The 8,246-nt window shown below is 46.4% G+C and overlaps 1 long non-coding RNA gene across 2 annotated transcripts; it reads left to right on the top strand.

Annotated features, from left to right (window-relative positions):
- The first annotated feature begins 4,629 nt into the window (after nt 1-4,629).
- On the top strand, nt 4,630-7,152 carry LOC124646446. 2 transcript variants are annotated; one of them, XR_006986341.1, is made up of 5 exons: nt 4,630-5,090; nt 5,211-5,379; nt 6,103-6,508; nt 6,602-6,816; nt 6,900-7,152. It is a non-coding gene; the product is annotated as an uncharacterized LOC124646446 (long non-coding RNA). The 2 variants fall into 2 exon arrangements; XR_006986340.1 differs by having other exon boundaries at nt 4,636-5,090; nt 5,211-5,417.
- The last annotated feature ends 1,094 nt before the right edge of the window (nt 7,153-8,246 follow it).

Raw genomic sequence — 8,246 nt, 5'->3', positions numbered from 1 at the left:
CCCCGGCAACGGCGCCAGAAAAAGAGCTTGATACGCGTACAACACGCGTCCGTTGGGAACCCCAAGAGGAAGGTGTGATGCGTACGGTGGCAAGTTTTCCCTCAGAAAGAAACCAAGGTTTATCGAACCAGGAGGAGCCAAGAAGCACGTTGAAGGTTGATGGCGGCGGGATGTAGTGCGGCGCAACACCAGGGATTCCGGCGCCAACGTGGAACCCGCACAACACAACCAAAGTACTTTGCCCCAACGAAACAGATGAGGTTGTCAATCTCACCGGCTTGCTGTAACAAAGGATTAGATGTATAGTGTGGATGATGATTGTTTGCGTGAAAACAGTAGAACAAGTATTGCAGTAGATTGTATTTGATGTAAAAGAATGGACCGGGGTCCACAGTTCACTAGAGGTGTCTCTCCCATAAGATAAATAGCATGTTGGGTGAACAAATTACAGTCGGACAATTGAAAAATAAAAAGAGCATGATAATGCACATACATGATATGATGAATATTGTGAGATTTAATTGGGCATTACGACAAAGTACATAGACCGCTATCCAGCATGCATCTATGCCTAAAAAGTCCACCTTCAGGTTATCATCCGAACACCTTCCAAGTATTAAGTTGCAAACAACGGACAATTGCATTAAGTATGGTGCGTAATGTAATCAATAACTACATCCTCGGACATAGCATCAATGTTTTATCCCTAGTGGCAACAAGCACATCCACAACCTTAGAACTTTCTCATCATCGTCACAGATTTAATGGAGGCATGAACCCACTATCGAGCATAAATACTCCCTCTTGGAGTTAAGAGTAAAAACTTGGCCGAGCCTCTACTAATAACGGAGAGCATGCAAGATCATAAACAACACATAGGTAATAGATTGATAATCAACATAACATAGTATTCTCTATCCATCGGATCCCGACAAACACAACATATAGCATTACGGATAGATGATCTTGATCATGTTAGGCAGCTCACAAGATCCGACAATGAAGCACATAAGGAGAAGACGACCATCTAGCTACCGCTATGGTCCCATAGTCCAGGGGTGAACTACTCACTCATCACTCCGGAGGCGACCATGGCGGTGAAGAGTCCTCCGGGGATGATTCCCCTCTCCGGCATGGTGCCGGAGGCGATCTCCGAATCCCCCGAGATGGGATTGGCGGCGGCGGCGTCTCGCAAGGTTTTCCGTATCGTGGCTCTCGGCATCGGGGGTTTCGCGACGAAGACCTTAAGTAGGCGGAAGGGCGGAGTCAGAGGGGTCACGGGGCCCCCACACACCAGGGCCGTGCGGGCCCCCCTGGGCCGCGCCGCCCTAGTGTGGCGGCGCCCCGTGGCCCCACTTCGTCTTCTCTTCGGTCTTCTGGAAGCTTCGTGGCAAAATAGGCCCCTGGGCGTTGATTTCGTCCAATTCCGAGAATATTTCCTTACTAGGATTTCTGAAACCAAAAACAAGCAGAAAACAACAACCGGCTCTTCGGCATCTCGTTAATAGGTTAGTGCCGGAAAATGCATAAATACGACATAAAGTATGCATAAAACATGTAGATATCATCAATAATGTGGCATGGAACATAAGAAATTATCGATACGTCGGAGACGTATCAAGCGGCTCCCATGAAGGACGTTATCTCTACCGGCAAGGTAGATCATCCCTCTTCTCTTTTGTTTACACATGTACTTTAGTTTTATTTGTGGATGACACTCCTCCCAAACTTTTTCTTTCACAAGCCATGGCTAACCGAATCCTCGGGTGCCTTCCAACATTTCACATACCATGGAGGAGTGTCTATTTGCAAAATTAAGTTGCTTACTGATGAATCGAGGCAAAACATGTGAAGAGAATTATTAATGAAAGTTAATTAATTGGGGCTGGGAACCCCGTTGCCGCCTCTTTTTGCAAAATTATTGGATAAGTGGATGAAGCCACTAGTCCATTGGTGAAAGTCTGCCCAACAAGATTGAAAGATAAAACACCACATACTTCCTCATGAGCTATAAAACATTGACACAAATAAGAGATAATAACTTTTGAATTGTTTAACGGTAGCACATGAAATATTTACTTGGAATGGCAGAAAAATACCACATATATAGTAGGTAGTTATGGTGGACACAAATGGCATAAGTTTTGGCTCAAGGTTTTGGATGCACGAGAAGCCTTCCCTCTCAGTACAAGGCTTTGGCTAGCAAGGTTGTTTGAAGCAAACACAAGTATGAACCGGTACAACAAAGCTTACATAAGAACATATTGCAAGCATTATAAGACTCTACACTGTCTTCCTTGTTGCTCAAACACTTTTACCAGAAAATATCTAGACCTTAGCGAGACCAATCATGCAAACCAAATTTCAACAAGCTCTACGGTAGTTCTCAACTAATAGGTTTAAACTACATGATGCAAGAGCTTAAACATGATCTACTTGAGAGCTCAAAACAATTGCCAAGTATCAAATTATTCAACACAATATACCAATTACCACATGAAGCATTTTCTGTTTCCAACCAAATAGCAATAAGTGCAGCGGCTTTCAGCTTTTGCCATGAACATTAAAAGTAAAACGAAGAACACCCGTGTTCATATGAAAAAGCGGAGCGTGTCGCTCTCCCACACAAGGATTGATAGGATCCGAATTTATTCAGAGAATGAAAGTAACAAATCGAAAATAAAAGCACACAGACGCTCGAAGTAAAGCACATAAGATGTGACGGAATAAAAATATAGTTTCACTAGAGGTGACCTGATAAGTTGTTGATGAAGAAGGGGATGCCTTGGACATCCCCAAGCTTAGACGTTTGAGTCTTCTTGAAATATGCAGGTATGAACCACGGGGGCATCCCCAAGCTTAGACTTTTCACTCTTCTTGATCATATTATATCATCCTCCTCTCTTGATCCTTGAAAACTTCCTTCACACCAGACTCAAAACAATCTCATTAGAGGGTTAGTGCATAATCAAAAATTCACATTTTCAGCAAGGACACAATCATTCCCAACACTTATGGATATTACCCAAGGTTACTGAAATTTAATGGAGCAAAGAAACCCGCTCAAACACAGTAAAAGAGGCAATGCGAAATAAAAGGCTCAAAACAGAACAATCCGTAAAGACGAATTTTTTCGAGGCACTTAACACGCTCAGATGAAAAAGCTCAAATTGAATGAAAATTGCGTACATATCTGAGTGTTACTCATGATTTTTTTCAAGATTTTACAATTTTTCTACAGAGAGAACAGCTCAAATTCGTGACAGCTAAAAATCTGTTCCTGCGTAGAAATCCAAATCTAGTATCAACTTTCTATCAAAGACTTTACTTGGCACAACAATGCAATAAAGTAAAGATACAAAGGTATTGCTACAGTAGTAACAAACACCTTGACTCAAATATAAGACAAAAAATGCAGAAATAAAATAATGAGTTGTCTCCCATAAGCGCTTTTCTTTAACGTCTTTCAGCTAGGCGCAGAAAGTGTAAATCAAGTAACATCAAGAGAAGAAGCATTAACATTATAATTTGTTCTAATAATAGAATCAAAAAGCAACTTCATTCTCTTTCTAGGGAAGTGTTACATACCTTTCTTAAGAGGGAACCGATATTTAATATTTCCTTCTTTTATCTCTACTCTATTAAAGGGCTAGAGGTGGTGTCCGATGGTAAGTCGTGCTCATCCCACCCAGGCGAGATGGAAAAAAATCGCTGCCTGCTATGCTATCACCCCTCGCACCCACCCGCCCACCCAAGGTAAAAAAACCGCACGCCCACCTCTCGGAAATCATGGTCACCAACGGTTCCCCTCTCACCCAATCTCTCTCGGTCTCTCCCTCTCCCGATCCAACCCAGCACCCTGCAACCCGGCGGTGGATGTATCGGTGAGGCCGGCCTCGCACGCCGCCTCCAAACGAAGCACGACCGCTCGCCACTCTGGACTCCTGCGGTCATGGACTTGCAACGAGCACCAGCGTGAACCTAATCATGAGGAGGGAAAGATCCACAGAGGGGGTAGAGGGACTCAAAGATCTGGAAGAAGCGATGAACTGGTGGACATGGCGGTTGGCCGGGGATTCCGAGCGCAGGCCCAGGCCGTGGTCGGCAGACGCGAAAGGGAATGCGTGGAGATAGATGTAAGGTGTGGCCGGGAGGGAGAGGGAAGCGAGGAGACATAGGGTGGACATGAGGGTGACGGTGATGCCTGGACGGAGCTCCTAGAGAATGTCGGTGGGGCAAAGAAGGCAGGGATGTGGCCCTGCCCGAGGAAGGGGAAGAAGTCGATGTGCAGGCTCTCTGCTTCTTCTGCAACCATGGTGATAGCCTCACGGTATGGCCTGATTATGTCCTCTCTGATATGAAATTGAAATTGTTGCCCATCTGCTCTGACGGCTATCTTGAACTGTCTAATATGTACTCCCTCCGTTCCGAAATGTAAGACGTCGGGAGTGTCACGTACAAAAAAATTTGCACTACGAAATATGGTGTCTTACCCGTTTTGCCCCTCCACCGCCCTCGGTCCATGCCTCCACTCGCGCAGAGCACACCTGCTCCACCGGCTCCTCCCATGCCGTCGTCCTCTCCCCGGCGTGCGCCGCTGCCCTGTCTCCCTAGCGCGCAGCGCCGCTGCCGCCTCTCCCTGGCGCGCGTAGCCGCCGCCCTATCGCCCTAGCATGCGTCGCCGCTGCCCCCTCTCAACCGCCCGCGTCGCCTCCCTCTCCAACAGAGCTACCGCATCGAGGTCGACTTGAAAATTCGTTTTTTCCTCCACCGCCTGCCAAATCTGCAGCGGCGGTGCTCGATCTGACGAGCCAAGGTGAGGGCGGAGCTCCAATCGTGGTGTTGGCGGCGGTGCGCTCGATCTGACGAGCCAAGGTGAGGCACGGAGGATGAGGTGGTGGAGATCGCCGTGAAGCGGCTGTCGGCGAGGTCGCGGCAGGGCGCGGCGGAGTTCCCGAACGAGGTGGAGCTCATCGCCAAGCTGCAGCACAGAAACCTGGTGCGGCTGCTGGGGTGCTGCGTCGAGAAGGACGAGAAGATGCTCGTCTACGAGTACCTCCCCAACCAGAGCCTCGACGCGTTCCTCTTCGGTTCGTTTGCTTTTCTTTTTTCCCTTTCCATCAACTGAACTCCGGTGAATTATTTTCTTGATCGTGCAGCACGGCTAAGTCCGACATTGGTCTGATTAATTGGCCATTTTGGTATTGTAGGAATTAGGTGTGAAGATCTGGTTTGATTTGGTGACACATGGGGCGAGCGTGCACATAACTTGGGGCGCATGGCTGAAGTGCTGAACCAAATTACAGCTCGATCTTGGGTTGTGCAGTCTCCGTAGTTTACTGATTTTTAGTCAGTTAGGTCTAATGAGGCTGCCATCAGGTACTACAAGGACTTGCTTTGATGATACTCCATCTTAGGTATTTAATCGTCCATGCTATTATCCTTGCTTTGCTGAATATATTTTCTGTGCATGTCTAATAACCGTGGGTTTATCTAGCAATGGTAGTATCCGGCTTGTACATGCAGATATGTGTTACCATAGTATCTCATGCCCCAACTCTTACCACCAATCGAATGGTTACTCCAGTGATCTGCCTTTAAGCCTGTGACTGAAATGAAACTTAGGCAAAAAAAACTTGAAATTGCAGCAAAAGGAGAACATATTTGCTCAGCTTTCTTTTTGTTGATCTTCTTTTATTTTCTGTCGCTTGGACTGAATGAAACAAACCTAGAATCAACACAACCGGATAAGATCTTGAAATGGAGTCTTCAGAAATGATAATTTGCTCTGGTTTCTTCCAATGCTATTTTTCTTTGCATCACTTAAGAGATTAGGCATGATCAGAACAATATTTCAGTGTATTGCCAAGTTAATAGCACATGTTCTTCATAACTCTAGTCGTTTATGAAATGAGATCTACCTTCTTTTTTATCTTCATTGCATGATATATACGGTGCTTTCGTTTATCTCAACCCTTCTGTCTAATATTGTCACAATGTTTTCTTTCATGCACTTTAAAGTATTTCTATCCAAGCTTCCTGCACTTATTTTCTGTGATGCTACTACACATGAATGATCTATTTTCTAACTTACTGGAACAGCCCAGAAGGCATCGACAAGGTTTCAGTAAGCCCAGAAAGATAACCTGTGAAGGTTCCTGGTCTCCAGGATGTGTTATGTGTGTTGCATGAACCAGATATCTGATGGCCAATGCTTCCTCGAAAGGACATTCCTGAGTCATGCTTCCATCAGAGCCACTGGTGTCATTATGAGCTGGATGAAAGATGCTGGACTTACGACGGTTGGGCCTTATCTGTCGAGTTGGGCATGTTTGTGACTGTAGTCATTTTCCCACACTTTTGCCTTAACTAGCCGATTTGTGTTTATTATTTATTGACGATTTTGTTTTGTTCATTATGAAGTTGGATTGATCAAATGGGTAACATTCATGGTCGATATGAACCGCCCAACTCGACAGATAAGGCCTTATTGATTGGATCTCACATGGTTAGAACTATCAACTGCATGTTTCATTTTGTGATTCTTTCAGTAATCAAAGAGCTGTCACTGATTAAATGTATCTTATATGTGAAAAAACAGTACACTGTCATTGATGCTGGCATGGAGCTTTGGGTATTATCTGTGCGATCTCTGCTTTGAAGGTTTTGAAAGTTATGGGAAACTTCAGAGGCTAACTAGACCAGTGGAGGTTAGAGAATTTTCTAGTGTGGACATCGTCTTCTTCGGGTGGAGTGAAATTCAAGTGTGGGAGCACCATATTGATCTGATTGCTGCTGCTTCTGGTCTTTGTTCAGGTATGGGCCTGCTGCTGTTGTGATATGCTGCTGTTGTCTCTTTGTTCAGCATATGTTCTGATGTATGCTGCCCTGCTCTCTAGAACCTGTGCATTGAGGTGCTTGGTGAGGAAGAACCTGGGCGCCAGTCGTCGACAGAGGCAAGGAGCACCTGGGCAAGGACTTGCTTGGACCGTACGAGGTCGTCTTCCAGGAGCTCCTGGGCGAGGAGATGCATGGGCCGGATGAAATCGTTCTCCAAAGCGCCTAGACGAGGAGATCATCGTCCAACAGCACCTGGGGGAGGAGATCGGCCTCCACGAGCACCTGGGCAAGGAGCTGCCTGTGTGTCGGAGGTGCAGGGAATGGAGGAAGAGTTGAAGGGGACGGAGGTGGAGCCGTGGAGGAGTTGGGGCCGGAGGTGGATCTGCTGTCGTCGGAGGAACAACATCTGGACGAGGAGATTCGTCCTCCAGCACCTGGGAAGGAGATCGGTCTCCGCGAGCACCTAGGCGAGGAGCTGATTGGGTCGGAGGTGCAGGGGCCGGAGGTGGAGTAGCTGGGCCGGAGGTGGAGCTGCTCGCGAGGGGGCGGAGGCGGAGGCGGAGGGCGATCGGCAGAGGGTAGCGATTGATTCTAAATCTGGGAAGCGTACCGATTCGGAAGGGTAGAGTTGTACTTTTTACACTTTTCACCTGGTCGGAACCATCCCTTCAACGTCTTACATTTCTGAACGGAGGGAGTAGTTATCAAACAATAATCTCTTGAATTTTTTTGTTGGTGTTGGATGCAGGTGCTATGGATAAGATCAATGCACAACTGGACATAATCTGAAACGGCAGTGTCGGGGCTCAAAGTTACACTTAACCGATGGATCTTTGCTATCGTACTTCAGAGAACAGTCGAGGGAGTCGAAGGGAGTTGGTGGCTGCTAAAGATGATGACGGTGCAAGGCGTACGCTTTCCAAGCAGTGAGAAGTTGAGGAAGCCCGTTCCAGGTAGTGAAAAATTAAGGGAGTCACAGGGAGTATGTGCCTTGATTCATGCATTTTCTTCTCATCTGCATGAGTATGGGATGATGGCATCAGCGTGCTGCAGAGAAATAGGTCCAGATGGTAGGGAGTCGTATATTGCCTTCGTGTGGTTTGAAAGTTTGCCAGCGATGACCGGCGCCACCTATATGGCCTCTCAATCTCTCTATGTCTTGCATCAATCTTTGATTGTCATCCCTTTGTTGATACATCTTATAAATTGACTCAGAACTGAAAGTTATAGAAAATGTGCAGGGTTGGCTTGAAGGAGCTCTCGCAGCCTCCCAGGGGATCGGGTAATCATCCTACTTATTTTCTCGGTTCTACCTTCTCTATTTTGTATCTTGACTGGTACAAAAAACTGAAGTAACATGTGTAAACTTAGTTCTTTTGACCTGATAATTGGTCGAGCTGTCAATG

The sequence above is a fragment of the Lolium rigidum genome, chromosome 4 (genome assembly GCF_022539505.1).
Source record: "Lolium rigidum isolate FL_2022 chromosome 4, APGP_CSIRO_Lrig_0.1, whole genome shotgun sequence".
NCBI lineage: Eukaryota > Viridiplantae > Streptophyta > Magnoliopsida > Poales > Poaceae > Lolium > Lolium rigidum.
This window is presented reverse-complemented; position numbering and strand designations above follow the sequence as displayed.